This window comes from Lactuca saligna, chromosome 1 (genome assembly GCF_052625555.1).
Source record: "Lactuca saligna cultivar CGN05327 chromosome 1, ASM5262555v1, whole genome shotgun sequence".
NCBI classification, from domain to species: Eukaryota; Viridiplantae; Streptophyta; class Magnoliopsida; order Asterales; family Asteraceae; genus Lactuca; species Lactuca saligna.
The window spans coordinates 175111361-175126822 of record NC_136417.1 but is presented as its reverse complement, the minus strand read 5'-3'; positions in this window follow the sequence as shown (position 1 = coordinate 175126822).

Here is a 15462-nt window from a genome sequence, read left to right as displayed (position 1 = left end):
AGGATGGAGAACTGCCTAAGTACGAGTAATCACATCGTTATGAGAACAAGCATAGAACCCAGTACGACTCTCGAAAACAGGTCGCCCTATAGTTTAAACACCCACGGAGATACAAGAACAGTTTGGACAACTTAGCGAACTACACATGAATAGAATTAGAAGACTAGGTTTCTCACCCTAGAGAACCTCGGTCATATTCTTCCAGATATCGACGGATCGCATTGCATGTACCTCGATTATTGAGGACCCCGTTGAGATTTTTCATTAGAAACCGTTATCTCTGCCGCACGTAGACAAAATGGTTGAGCAATCGCAAAGAAAGAAACTACTTCCAGGAGTTAATCCGGGATCCGAATATCACCAGTTCGAGTGTTAGGAAAAGATGTCCGGAAGACTATCTCCCGAACTCGATACGGACACTTCGAGTCCGTAGTGATACCCTCCGGATAGGACCAATGCGCCCATAGCTTTCATGAGCTAAACGAGTAGGGTACGTCTTTCTTACCTGGATCAGTTCGTCATTTCTCCTTGTAACGACTTACTTATCTACCCTCGTAGTAAGAAGGTATCGATATCAGAGACGCCGACATTCCTTCGCCAAACTCTAGGTCTTACCGACCTACCGCCTTAGTTCATTCAGAACTCCTCGCAAACTACAGAAACACGTACGACTTTGACCCAGCAAGGGGTGGCCTTGACTGGGAAGTTACTCAAGAAAAGGAACCTTTGAGATTCCAAGTGAGTGACCAAGTTCCTTAGAATAACTCACTCTGGGAATGGCCTTATACGCTTCGTAAAGCGTGGAAAGCTAAATCCAAGTTAGATAGGACCTCTGAGATTCTTATCAGAATCGGTCTTGTGCCTCGCACAAACTCGATCTACTCCGCGAGCTCAATAACATACTTTCTACTCTTCGCATCTCGATCGTGAAACTATACCTTTCCGTAGGACTCTTGCAAGTCCACTCGTTGAGATCCTTCCCTTCGTATCAGAACCGTAGTGACCCTCGACCGAGAGGTCAAGCGGACGAAGCAACGTCGTTGCCAGTTAGTGAAGGTTCGTTGGGATACCAACCGAGAGCCCGATTTCACTTAAGTGCGCTAGAACCAATCGATTAGGAAGTTTCCTCCTCACGTGTCGATCATTCGTGCATACTTCCTTGCCTAAATTCTAATTTCGGGACGAAATTCCCTTTAACAGGGGGATGATGTGACAACCCGAAATTTCCATTCTAAATCAAACCACTTCAATCCAATAGAAGTAGAGCAGTTACACTGAAAATTCAGACTTAGAATATAAGTTGGGCAGTTTTAGGGTTTTACACCAAAAAGGGGTATTAGGAGAGTGGTTGCACTAGGATTTTATGCAACACTGTAAATTCCATTACCCTAAAATCATTAGAATCCATTCCGAGATTAGAAATATTTTCTGCCAAAAATCTCAGGACTATAAATAGAACTCTGAACCAAATTGGTTCATTAGTTGAATTCCATTTAGAGAAAAGCCCATTTCTCTCTGACGGATCTTCGGGTTTTCATCCCAGAGTGTGAGTCTACTTCGCTAGATGTGTTTCAATACTTGTTAGATGCTTTATAACATTGTTACATGTCCAAAATCATCCAAGATCACCACACTTTAGGAGTTTACGGCCAAGGAGTTCTTGGGCCGTAAACCCCATTTCCAAGGGACAAATGTGCCCTAGCTCACCCCTAAAGCCTAAGGAGTTTAACCCTCATATGCTTGTGACTATTTTAGACATCAAAACACTTCAAAATCATAAGTTTATAGGAGTTTACGGCCAAGGAGTTCTTGGGCCCTAAACCCCTTTTTCAAGGGCTAATGGTGCCCTAATCACCCCCAAAGGCTTGGACTTCATGTTAGATAAATACCTTAAAGTGTTTAGGACCTAGGAAACACATCAAGAGCTCAAGTGTTGAAGAGTTTATGGACAAGAACATTTCTTGGGCCGTAAACTCCCATAAAGGGGTCAAATGACACCCTAAACACTTCCTAAGGCCAAGGGACAATTTTGACAAGTACCTAGATGAGTGGAAGAGTACGTCTACGGATGTCTTAAAGTTAACAATGATAGTTACCCTAGTACCAAAGGGTAATATTCAGAACAGTCAGGTCTTGGTAGAAGACTACATTCAGAACAGTTAGGTCTTGGTAGAAGACTACATTCAGAACAGTTAGGTCTTGGTAGAAGACTACATTCAGAACAGTTAGGTCTTGGTAGAAGACTACATTCAGAACAGTTAGGTCTTGGTAGAAGACTACATTCAGAACAGTTAGGTCTTGGTAGAAGACTACATTCAGAACAGTTAAGTCTTGGTAGAAGACTCCTTTTGTTATTAATAGGAATCATAGGGATTCTAGGGTTTTTCAAACACTTACAGTTCATATACACTTGCAATACTTTTAAGTACATATACTTACATTTTCTCACATACAAATTAAGACACTAAATACTTATGATCTCACCAGCTTTAAAGCTGATACTCGCTTTCAAAATTACTTGTATCCTCAGGTCATCATAGACAGGTACCGATGCAAGGAGAAAGGAAGATGGAGCTTGTTCAAGACTTATCTTTCATTTTGATTTATGCTTTAGTGTTTATCAAAATTTGACAGAACACATTTGTACAATAATTATATTATTAATGCAATGGATGATGTTGTTGCTTGTTTACTACTTTACATTGTTGTTGATATTATACATGACGTCCTCCGCCCCAGAACGTTTCCGCCGTTCATGGTTTTGGGGTGTGACACTTATGGAGTTAACTATAATAGTTTTTTATATTTGATGATAACATTCTTTAAGAAAATCATATATTTCCTTTAGTATAAAGGGTAACCACAATAGTTTCTTCTATAATCACTTAGTTTATACAAGTTATATATAATCTAATATCGAACAGACAGTTAAATTGGTGAATCTGCCGTAAGCCCACAACCAAAGAAGTAACATGAAGTAAGGCGGAAAGCACACATCCAACTGCCTATCGGATATTAATTATATATAACCCTAATGTATAAACTAATGTATTATAGAATTAACCAATAAAGGTCCTTTAAGTTATACCAGTTTAATAAAATGGATTAAACCCTTTTGCTGATAAGTTTCTAGCTTAGCCTTCTAAATGTTCTATCTGAAAAGTATGTTTTTGTACTAGAAAACAGTGTATTGAATTTGTATGATATGACCTGACCTATACCTGGTACACCTTATGATTACTTAGTGTATACGGAATATATATATATATATATATATATATATATATATATATATATATATATATATATATATATATATAGCTAAGATCGAATAGATAGTAGACTGGGTGAATCTGCTCTAAGCCCACAACCAAACAAGGAACAGGATATGAAGCAGAAAGCACACATCCTACTGTCTGTCGGACCGATTAATATATATCCCTAATGTATCTACCGAGGAATCATAAAGTTAGCATTATAGGCCCCCTTTTTACTGAATGTTAATGTTACTAGGAAGTCATGTGGTGTTGTTCAACTTGTTAGGATGACTACTAGAAGTGATGAAATCCTGTACTCTAAACACCTTTGTCGATATTGTTGTGAGTTTTGTATATATTAATATGTTTTATTTATTATTGTCCGGTACTTTGTAGATGTACCCTTTATAAATAACATACGGTACTTTGTAGATATACCCCATATATAACTCCGTTACTTTGTGGATGTACCCCATATAAAACCTGGTACTTTGTGGATGTACCCCATATATATCCTTATACCTTGTATATTATCATCTTTTGTTATAAACAATGAGTTAATGATTCGTTCCCTTCGTAGGTTATAGGGAATGTAAAGTATAAGTTCGTAAATCATGATTTGTTCTTCTATTGTAGAATATTGTATGTTCCTTTCTATTCTTGTTATAGTATGTTCCTCCCTAAACTAGTTATAGTATGTACTGAACCCCTAAACTATACCTATTTTAGTTTACTAGTATGCTTGTTTTGAACTATCTCTGATTTGTAGAAAAGACTCGATTATATATACTAATTTATGATTGTCCTTTAAAAGCAGAGTTTTATAAATAACTAACATAACTTAAAAGAGTTTTTGAAATAATTTGATCACTTATAAAAGCATAAGAAATCCATTGATGTGATGGTTATCACAGATAAACATTTACATAATATCATTGTGTTCAACTTGTATTCCCTCCTTAAAATCATTTAAAACATTTAAAAGATTGATTATAGGGGTATGAACTCACTTTATGTGGGTGATTCAAATGAAGATTCGCATAAGTATGAGAAGTTCCACGAATGAATTCCCGAGACACAAACGAGTCCTAAATGACATATAATGGCATATATAGGCATGTAATTACTGTTTAAAACAACTAACATTCAATAAAACAACCTTAGGGACTAGGAAACACTCAAAATGAAGTGTTACCACATTTGATTGTATGAAAGGGGGTTTATGGCCAAAGGAAGATGTGTTCACGGCGATACTTGAGTTTCCGGCCAAAGGAAGGACAGTTCACGGTCCTATCAAGCATCTTTGAAGAGTTCACGGCCACATGAAGGGTTAACGGTTGTGAACTCTTGATGATCTTGCATTTGGTGCTTGTTTCATGGCTAGGAATCAAGTGTTTCTTTTGGATAACTAGATGATAGAAGAAATACTTACATTTTAGATGACTTTAGGGTGTTCACGGCCCAAGAACAAGTGTGTGTGATCTTGAAGATCTAGACCAAAAGTGATGAATTCTTGGATGAAATCAATGAGTTTTACTTGATTAAGAAGGATATCAAGAAACAAGGGAAGAATAACTTACACTTTTGAAGATCAAGGAGGATATTTTGATGATACTTGAGAGAGAATAGAAGTTCTTAACTTGAATATGTGAGAATTGAAGAACAAATGAAAGAATTATATACTTATCAAGGGAGTTCATGGCTAGGAGGGTGTTTACGGCTATAAACCCCATGTGGTTGGCTTTCTAGTTAAGGTGCAACCTTCTGATTTTGAGCTAATACTTCCGAACACTCAATCCTTAAGTGTACTAGGCTTAGAACTCATTAGAATGGCCCTTAACAAGGCTAGAAGGCAATAGAATTAAGTCGGACTTTTGGTTTATTGAATTGACTTTACAAGATAAAAATTTCAGGTTGTCACAATAACATATTGGCACAACTAAACCTTTAAATTCATATCAAAATATCCCACACAATACTAGCAAACTTATTTCTAGATTTTTCTAATTTACACCATGTTTTCAAGTCTATGTTTTGTCAGATTTTTTTTTTTTAAATCTAACATATATATTTTTTCTAACATGCTCCTTTCCTTTAATTCAATCCCATACCCCACACTTCAATTATAAAACACCCTCATTATGTAAAAACAATTAAAAGCTTATACAATAAGAAGGAGAAAAGGAACAAACTCGCCTTGGGAATGTAGTCACGAGATAGGATGACTGACGTCGGTTTCTTATCAATAATAAACTTGACTTTGTATGCTAAACACTCCTAGAACTGGACATCCTTGTTGAGATTTGAGGACTCGTGGCATAGTGGTAGGCGGAAAATGAATCTTCATAGCTCAAAAAATTGATTGCAGTATTCCATGTCGTGGCAAGTTGTTGGTCACGACATGGACCCTGTGAAATCCAGAACTTGTGAAAAAATCATTGTTACAACACGCATTGAGAATTAGCACATCACAGTATTCGAATTTCTAGAAAGTAGGCACGATGTAAAAAAAAAAGTCACGTCTCGAGGTAGCTAGGTTGGCGTCGCATATTCATGAAAACTCTTAAATGTTCATTGTTGAATGAATCGAGTAGTCTCGAAGTAACTAGTTTCTCAAATGGTCCCTCATATCAATTTATCATAATACTCCTCCCCACTTTTTCACTCTTTCCCATCATCAATTTCTTAGCTAGAAATTCTCTTGCAACAAAAATATGAATCATTAAAAACAAAAACTACAATGAAAAGAAAATGCAAAGTTATTTAAATGTTGGGTTGCCTCCCAATAAGCGCTTCTTTTTGTGCGAGTCTTGAGTTGGATTCTCAACATAATAAACTTATAATAAAATCAATGATGATCCATATATTGCACTTAATACTCCTTTTGGAACGATTTATTCGTAATATTTGACGTTTTGTTTCGAAAATCATCCTGCCAAGCTTGAATCCATAAAATTTAAGAATGTTGACAGGGGTTGGAACTGGTTAGACACTAATCAGAAATGGATCGTACATCAAAACTTTCTCCAAAGTTGGAATTGTTACCCATGCTTCGAAACACAACACGAAAAAAGAGGTCCATGTCGTGGTAATGATCACACCACGATAATGTTCCTGCATTTCTACTTGTTCTTGTTCTTCGTCCGAGTCTTCTGCTAGCAACCTCTCAAGCTCCTCCAAATCTCTTTCTGGATAGAACATATCATCAAGTGCTTGCAACTCATGCTCAATAATAGCATCAAGAGTGTCCACTTAAAAACAAAAATAAAAACTAAAAACTAAAAACTAAAAACTAATAACTAAACTATAAACAAAATTTAGTCATCAAATAAAAAGACCGAGCTAAACGCAACCGTTCCCCGATAAGAGAGCCAAAAACTTTGATGTGTTTATTAATACACTAGTTTTTTATTTATAATGTCCTATATACTCTCAACTAGTCTTAAACACAAATAGCCAGTGTACCTAGTCGTGAAGTAATATAGTTGTGCTAAGAAAGGGCGTCGAACATAGGGAACGTGATGGTTAAGATAAAATGATTCAAATGCTAATTAAATTAATATGAAAAGTTAATATGGGATTTTTTTTGTAAACTAAATTAAATTAATGCTTAATTAATCAACGAAACTAATGAACTAAATGGAAACAAGAAATAAGCTATGAATCCCCCAAGTTTTTGTAACACTCTAAAATTTTCATTTTTAAAACCACATAAAACTCAATATCACATTTCTCAAAAACCCAAGTGTATAAATTATTCAAAACACAAGATCACAAATGTCTGATAATATCCCAGAATCCTCAAAACATAATCACAAACTAGTGTGTACAATCAAGCCTTCGCCTTCCCAAAATTTACAAGAGTACCTGAAACACATATCACAAAACACGGTAAGCACGAAGCTTAGTGAGTTCCCCAAAATACCACACACAATAATTAGCCTCTCATGGCTATATCTCGATAACGACCCTCTAGTCATGTGTCTTAGTGAAGACCCTCCGGTCCCACTACTCGGGTTGGACCCTCTAGTCCTAACTCAATAAAGCTTAGAATAATGCACAACCTAAATCACAAGACATAATGCATGATATCACATATCTCAGTATAAGCACATAAGATCAACATATACGCAGACTACTATAACAACATAAGTCACAAAGACATTATGCACGATAACACATATCACATTATAAACAAATAAGACCATCAGGTCAATAATGTAGTAAGTGTTGGGTTATGAGCATAACGTCAATCTTATGGTGTTCATGCAACTCTGATTGCGTTGATCTAGGTTTTTCTAAGTAAACATACAACATTTAATACCAAAGAAATAAACCCTAATTAACTAGCATACATATCTGAAATTTACATGTGATTAGGGTTAGAATCATTACCTTGATTGTTATGTAGCAATAACAATCACAAACCTCCTTGATCTTGAATTCTGAAAGCTTAGTCCCTCAAATGTTGCACCTCTAATGGAGTCACAAACACCACTAGCAACAAGACGACTTGGGAGAGGGAGGAGGAGGCACCAAAAACGTCTAAGGTTTCTCTTAGAAGGTTAGCCATGTTTTTTTGGAGCCTTAGGGGCCCTTATATAGTTGAGGCTATTAGGGTTTTCAACTTGGAAACCCTAATCCAGCTGATTAGGCCCTAAGCAACCCAAAGATCCTTCCAGAAGGCCCCTTTAGACGATTTCTATATGGACTATCATATAGAATTCATCCATTGCTTCCTTATGGATCATTAGCCCAACTCTGTAACTATCTTATAATTACAGTATCAGTCCCCTTGATTTAATTAATCTCTTTTGACCACAAAATTAATTATAAATTAATTATTGATCAATATTAATTAAACAATATGATTTCTCTTTTAATAAATTATTCATATAATATATTAATAAATCAAAATTAATCTTCTTTCTCCTTAGTTCATCCTATCAGTTGTTATGGTGAAGGCAACCCAAAAGGACCATGCTCATAATCAATTCAAGTACATACCAAAATCGTTATGGGCTTAGACACCTAATCCAATAGTCTCCCACTTGGATATGTCTAATAACTATTTTGCATATGACTTCAGAATTTGATCAGCAATTGTAGCTTTCAAAAGCCACTGTCGAACTCTGATCATATCATAAACGTGTCCTTTAGATAAGGGATCATATATTCATCCATTCTAGATACCGTATGAACTGAGACATGGATATTAATCATACTCTCTGTTTATGTATTGTTTCCCGATTTTTGATTTACGACGACTAACAACAGACTACAATTGAACACATCAACTTAGTCCCGGCTTGGCCAAGCGCTTAGGGGTGTCATCACTAAATCATCGAGGGTCCCACATATATCACTTTTTATCTCACTTTGGGTAAAAGGAACGGATAAACTTCGACTCAAATGCACGCTTGTACCTACTCATCAAATCACACACAACAATATGTTTATAACACCTAGTTACTGGTGCGTTTACATGTTATCAATGTGCAACCGACTTGTAAATTACAACTCACACGTCTCGGTTTTAAAAATATAAGATATTATCGTCTCACTAATCACTTGTGATAAAATCCATGAAGTGATTCAAGTGAGCGTGGGTTTAATCTAATGCTTAAATCTTATTTTAGGAGCACTCATGAACCTTGCAGCAAACTTTTGCTATGTCTAAGACACTTTAGACAATCTACAGTTAGATTCATGACAGTCTAGCTTCAATACCTACTTCCAAAGTATTTATCGACTATGGATTGTTTGAATAATCTTATTATTCGGGAAGTCAAAACCTGCCAAGTGAAACACAAAAATAATCGAATCCAATATGGCCCCAAACTTTTGAGTATAAATAAAACTCCTTTTATTTAGTCACCATATTGATCACATCATTCATTGTATATTTTTTCGGATAATCAACTTATTACTTGAATTATAACAACATTTGTCACATGCTTCAAGCATGCACACTATGTTTACCTATGGTCCTTACTTTGTGAAATAGATCAATTGAACACATTTCCAACGATACTCATTTCACAATTCCTAATACTTATCATTAGTGTAAGAATACAAGATTCTCGCTACTACTAGAATATATTAGATTCTAACATTTTATGCAATGATCATTTCGTAATTTCACAACACCAAAGCCACTAAGACTTTGCCAATGAAATTACAAAGTGCTCTATGAAGTCTCATATTCAAAGTACATTCCTTTGAACATCCTTCTTGCATAAAAGTTTCTAATCTAGACACAGATTCTTAAAGTCTAACTCTCAATATGGAAACATTTCCATATTTGGCATTGTTTGATTCGGCCTCGTTCGAATTGCCAACATCACTCCAGTACGCAAACACCGAAGTGTACAGGTACCATGTGTCACACGGGCATCTAGAAAGACCGAGCAACTCGTAAATCGCTTAAGCTCTTTTCCTAGGAGGTATTTTTCAACCAACCAGGCTAGAAGGTATCCGGATAGGGTTTCATGCTAAGTGCTAGGTTCTACCCTTTGCCCTCTACGCATAACCCCGCATAATCGATCGTAAATCAAGTACTAGCATGCAATATTCGTATTATCATAATTAAGATTCATAACATCTATACCAAGAAGATACTCAACAAGTTCATAGTCAAATAGCAGTCATTTCATATAGTCTATCATAGTTTCAATTAATTGTATCAAGTACCAAGATATGCATGTCAACCAAATTTTATAAGTATACAATTGTCACATAAAGGCAAAACAGTAACATATTTTACAATGCATATGTTGGCATAATCGACAATTAATAATAGTCTAATTTGACTAATCGAACCGTTTCCGAAATGTAGTTTTCGACTATGTACAAGGTTTATGAAAAGTCCATCGACTCACCGTAACTTTATGATATATAGGGTTGCCCTAGCCATCACCTCGTAATCCCGTTAAGTCGCCGATGACCTAAACATAATACATGCAATTATACTCACTAGGTGTGAGCCCCATGTATTACATGGGTGTATTTAAAACAATTAAATATGTATAAACATTTGAGAGATTTGAATTTATAAGAAAAATGAGAAAAATATTGAATTACTAAAATTAAAGTGTTTTTTTTTCTCTTTTAAATTTAAACAAATCATTTAGATCAAATAATCAAAACAAATTAATGAGATTTTATTTTAAAATTTTGAAGTTATAAGGAAAGTCCATTAATGGAATTGATATGCATTTATTATTAAATAAATTTAAATATCATATGAAATTTAATAAAATAGGAAAACCACAAAATTACATATGGAATAAAAATTAATTTATAATAACCACAAAATGATATGTGGCAACAAAAAATGAAAGTGTGACAAGTGGCAAAAAAACCTTCATTTATTAAATAAGATGTGTCCATTTTATTAGTTTATTTAACTAATAGAAAAACTTATAATAAACCATGTTAGCCAATTAATAACGTTTTACTCTTATTAATCTTCTTAAAAATTTTACTACAATTTACAATGTAAGTAAAAGTTATATATACGGTTTAATAACATTTTTAAAGAACTGTGAACCACATCAACATACTAATTCACCGTAACCAAAATAATACGTCCATGGCCCAACCTCATTAATTAGTCTTATTAATAATGACGTAATGATATTAAGTCAAAATCTATTACCACATTAACTTAGGAATTATTCAGCATGATTCATTATTATTTGTTAAAACACCCTCCACTTTACTTGGCATTTTATAAATATAAATCATATGACTTGTTACCCATGATTTTAAATGTAACTTCATATTTTATTCTAAAAACGGCCAATATAATTGCACTATAATTTATAAATAGTAGGTGAATTTATATAAGGGTTTGAACTGGTACGAGAATCACCAAATATCAATTCGAATACAAGGTTACGAAAAATTTAACCTATAAACCCATGATGACCACTCTATGTATGGTATTATTCGAGGGCTGCTGGGATCGAGTATATAAGGAGGCATAAATCATCTCACAACACATAGTGACATAGGCTTTGATTCGGCTTTTGGTAGCAAGAGTGATCATAATAACAATTTTAGACATTCAATCCTGAGTTACTATCTGCGTACCTGGTAACAAGGCTAAGATTATGTTTGGCGGATTAGCTGAAAAGCTAGCTGATGGTTGAAAAGCTAGCTGATAGCTGAAAAGCTAGTTGATAAAAAATAACGTTTGGTAAAACTAACTGAAAAGCTAGCTGAAATATATAAAATTATATAAAACGACATGTAAGAATATATGTTTCTATAATTAATTAAGGGGTATATTTGGAAAATTTTATAAAATCTCCTAAAAAACTATTCTAAGTAGCTTTTCAAAAAGCTAGCTTATCAGCTACTTTTTGGCTTACCAAACATGACAACATAAAAAAGCTCGAAAAATAAAGTAGCTGTGGCGTGCCAAACACAGTCTAAATGTGTTTTGCTTCTTTCATGTACTCTCAAAGGACCTGAGGACATCTCCAAGATCACGACCGTCTTGAAATTCTCTCTCGTTTCCTTCTCATCGGAGATAAAGCAGAACACAAGAAGGTGACCGATTTGCAGGAGTGAACCACCGGAAACGGGATCAACTCGTTGGAGTTAGACACTCGCCCAAAACCGCTAAGCCCTTGCCGGAGCACGAACTAGCACACGGTTTATCTCTCTGTTCTCTACCTCCCTTCTTTTGTGGTCGACGTAAATATGGCGGCCCCAAGGAAGGGGTTTGATCGGTGTATTTAGGGTGTAGGGGAAGTATGCGAATTGGTAACGGAAACGAAGAAGAACAATAGGTTGCGACAGTTTTCCTAATCGCATAGAGTTATTCAAAACTAATATACAATCATAAGTTACCTCGATAATTCAATTCACAAATTGAATTGTAATTTACAATTATATCCCCTTATCTTTGATACTTCTATCAATAATGACCCTCACCATATTTAATATGATGTCTTTTTATAACGGCTTATTTTCTTTTTACATATAAAATAAACCATTTTTTAATACTTTGAGTGTTAATTAAATCATAATATTACTTAAATACCTTAACACATATTAACTATTATTTAAATCGTATAAAATATTTTAATCTATATTAAATTCTTAAAACACTAATTAAATATGTTTTCGTTTATTTTGTTAAATAATAAACATATCCAATCTCACTCCATAAACGCACATAAAACTTAATTCTACGTAACAGAAAACTAACTTCAACTTCACTAACGTAGAGAATTTTGGGTTGTTACATTATTTCTTTGTGATTATTGTTGAATATTGTTGCTATGGGTTTACTGAATTGGGACCGGAGGGTTCCACTAAGACACATTGACCGGAGGGTCTTATTGAGTTATGGTCTATAGTGTCTAATGAGTTGTGTATGGTATTTTGGGGAACTTGGTAAGCTTTGTGCTTACCGTGTTATGTGCTATGTGTTTCAGGTACTTCTCATGATCATTGGAAGGTGCCGACTTGATTGTACACACACAGAGATTGTTTTATGATTTAGAGGATCCTGGAGTTTTTATATATTGTTTTCTTTTGAACATGAGTTTTGGTGAATTAACATTGTGGCATTTTATGGTTATTTATTAAAATCAATGTGTTTTGAAATTTAAAATTTTGGTTAAAAATTTACGTTGTTACAATATAAGTTGTTGTTTGCGAGTTGGTTGTACATTCATAATGCGTAAACACATCAGTAACTTGATGTTATAAAACGTATTGTTGTGCACAATTTGATGAGAAATAGTACAAACATATGAGTCGAAGTTTATTTGTTCCTTTTACCTCACAAGGGTAAAAGCGATATCTTTGGCCCCTCGGTGATTTGGTTTGACTTATGTGTCGGGCTTGGTCAGTACTAAGTTGATGTGTTCAATTAAGTTCTTTGTCAGACAAATCGGAGATCAAGAAACAAACTGCTGGACAATAAGTATAACTATGTTCCATGTGATTGTCCACACAATATCTTGAGAACGGAGGACTATAGTACCCCTTATCTAAAGGACATATCATTTGACTAGGTTAGAGTTGATAGAAGCCTTGAGAGCTGCGATTGCTAATCGAAGTTTGAAGTCGTACTTGCAGTTATAGTTATTAGACTTATCTAAGTGGGAGACTGTTGGATTAGGTGTCTAAGCCCATAACTATATTTGGTATGTACTTAATCCGATAGTACTCATAGTAGCATGATCCTTTTGGGTTGCCTTCACCGAAACAACTTGACCGAATGATTAGTGAAGAGAGAGAATATTATGGTTTATTAATATGTTATATGAATAATATATTAGAGAAATCATATTGGTTAATTAATATTGGTTAAAAATTAATTAAGAATTAATTTTGTGATCAAAAAATATTAATTGAACTTAGGGGACTGGAACTGCAATTATAAGATAATTGGATTTTGGGTTGTGGATCCTTGGATTAAAGGGTGGATGAAATTAAGTGGAAGCCTATTTTGATTTCGTCCAAGGCTTTATTCTAGAAGGTTCTGTTGGACTGCTTAAGACCTAAGCTATCCAATTACGATTTTGACTGAAACCCTAGTAACTCACCTATAAAAAGGACCCTAGGGCTTTAATTTTCAGGTACCACTTGAACCCTAGAGTTCTTAGAGCCGATTTTGAGACTTCTTCTCCTCTCTCCAAGATCATCCAACTTGCTTTGGTGTTTGTGAGCCATCAAAGGTATTACATTTGTGATATTAAGCTCTTGAAGTTTGAAGATTCTTGCTACTATTGAAAGGTAATCATCTAAACCTGTTTTAGTTGTTGATTTTGATTTTCATATGCTATAATTAGGGTTTATAAGATTTGGATAATTTTGATGTACAATTAGATAAACCTAGATCAAAAGCTTTAGGGTTTGCATATGCACATAGGAATGTTGTAATGCTCAAAACCCATTAGAAATGTGATTGTGTAAGGATTGTGGTTGTATGTGCAAGTGAACCTGAGAAATTTCAATGTCCCTTTGTGGTAAGAGCCTCATGGATGAGCACTAAAAGATCATTCCAAATCAAAAAAATGGTTAAGCAACATACTTATGTTAGGAATTTCCGTAGTGCTAATCTTATGGATAGCTACGCAGTTTCTGAAGGAGATGGTTAGGAAACCAAATATGAAATGTAAGGAAATGCAAGCTATTATTCAAAGCAGGTTCCATTGCAAGGTTTCATGATCAAAATGTTGGAGAGAAAAGTGTAAGGAATTTTATTTTACAGAAGGAAAGTCGAGTGATCACTATGCAAAAGTATGGGATTATGGACATGAGTTGATGAGGTCCAATCTAGGGAGTATAATTCAAATATCTATCACTGTAAATCCTGATAACACTACTACTTTCCATAGAATGTATACATGTTTCAATGATATCAAATAAGGATCGAAAGTTGGTTGTTAAAGAGTTATTGGGCTTGATGGAAATTTTTAAAGGGACAATGTAAAGGTGAGCTGCTAACTGCCATAGGGAGGGATGCTGTCACACCCCAAAACCAAGAATGGCGGAAACGTTCTGGGGCGGAGGACGTCATGTAAAGTATCACAACACAGTAAATGTAAATAAGCAAACAACATCATCCATTGCATTAAATATAAAATTTTAATACAAGCGTGTTCCGTACAGTTTTAGACACCAAAAATATAATTTAAATCAAAATAATATGATGAGTCTTGAATGCGCTCCATCTTCTCAAAAGCTAGCATCGGTACCTGACTACTGATGACCTGAGAATACAAGTTATTTTGAAAGAGTTTATCAGCATTAAGCTCGTGAATTCATAAGTATTTTAGTGTCGAGGTTCGTTATCAAAACGTTTGAACCTGTCGCAAGTATGAGTTGTAAATGTATGTAAGTGTTTGTAAAAGTTTGAATCTCTCAGAAAAACCTATATTTTCTGTTAAAGTAGCCCTCTACCAAGGCTTAACTGTTTTGTATGCTCGTTTGATGTAAAAGTGTGTAATTTCCCAAGTGTAACTATCATTTAACAAAATATAGTTTGTACATTAAAGTTTAAGTGAGGTTATCACCAAAATGTAATGGGTAAATTATTGTAGTACGGTAGTTTTGTTTTATATGAACTACTGCTGTACTAACTACCTTAAATCGGGTTTATATTAAGGTATCGTGTGATAAATTGCACCATACTATCGACTGGTAACATCGACAACGTATAGTCGAAAAATAAGGT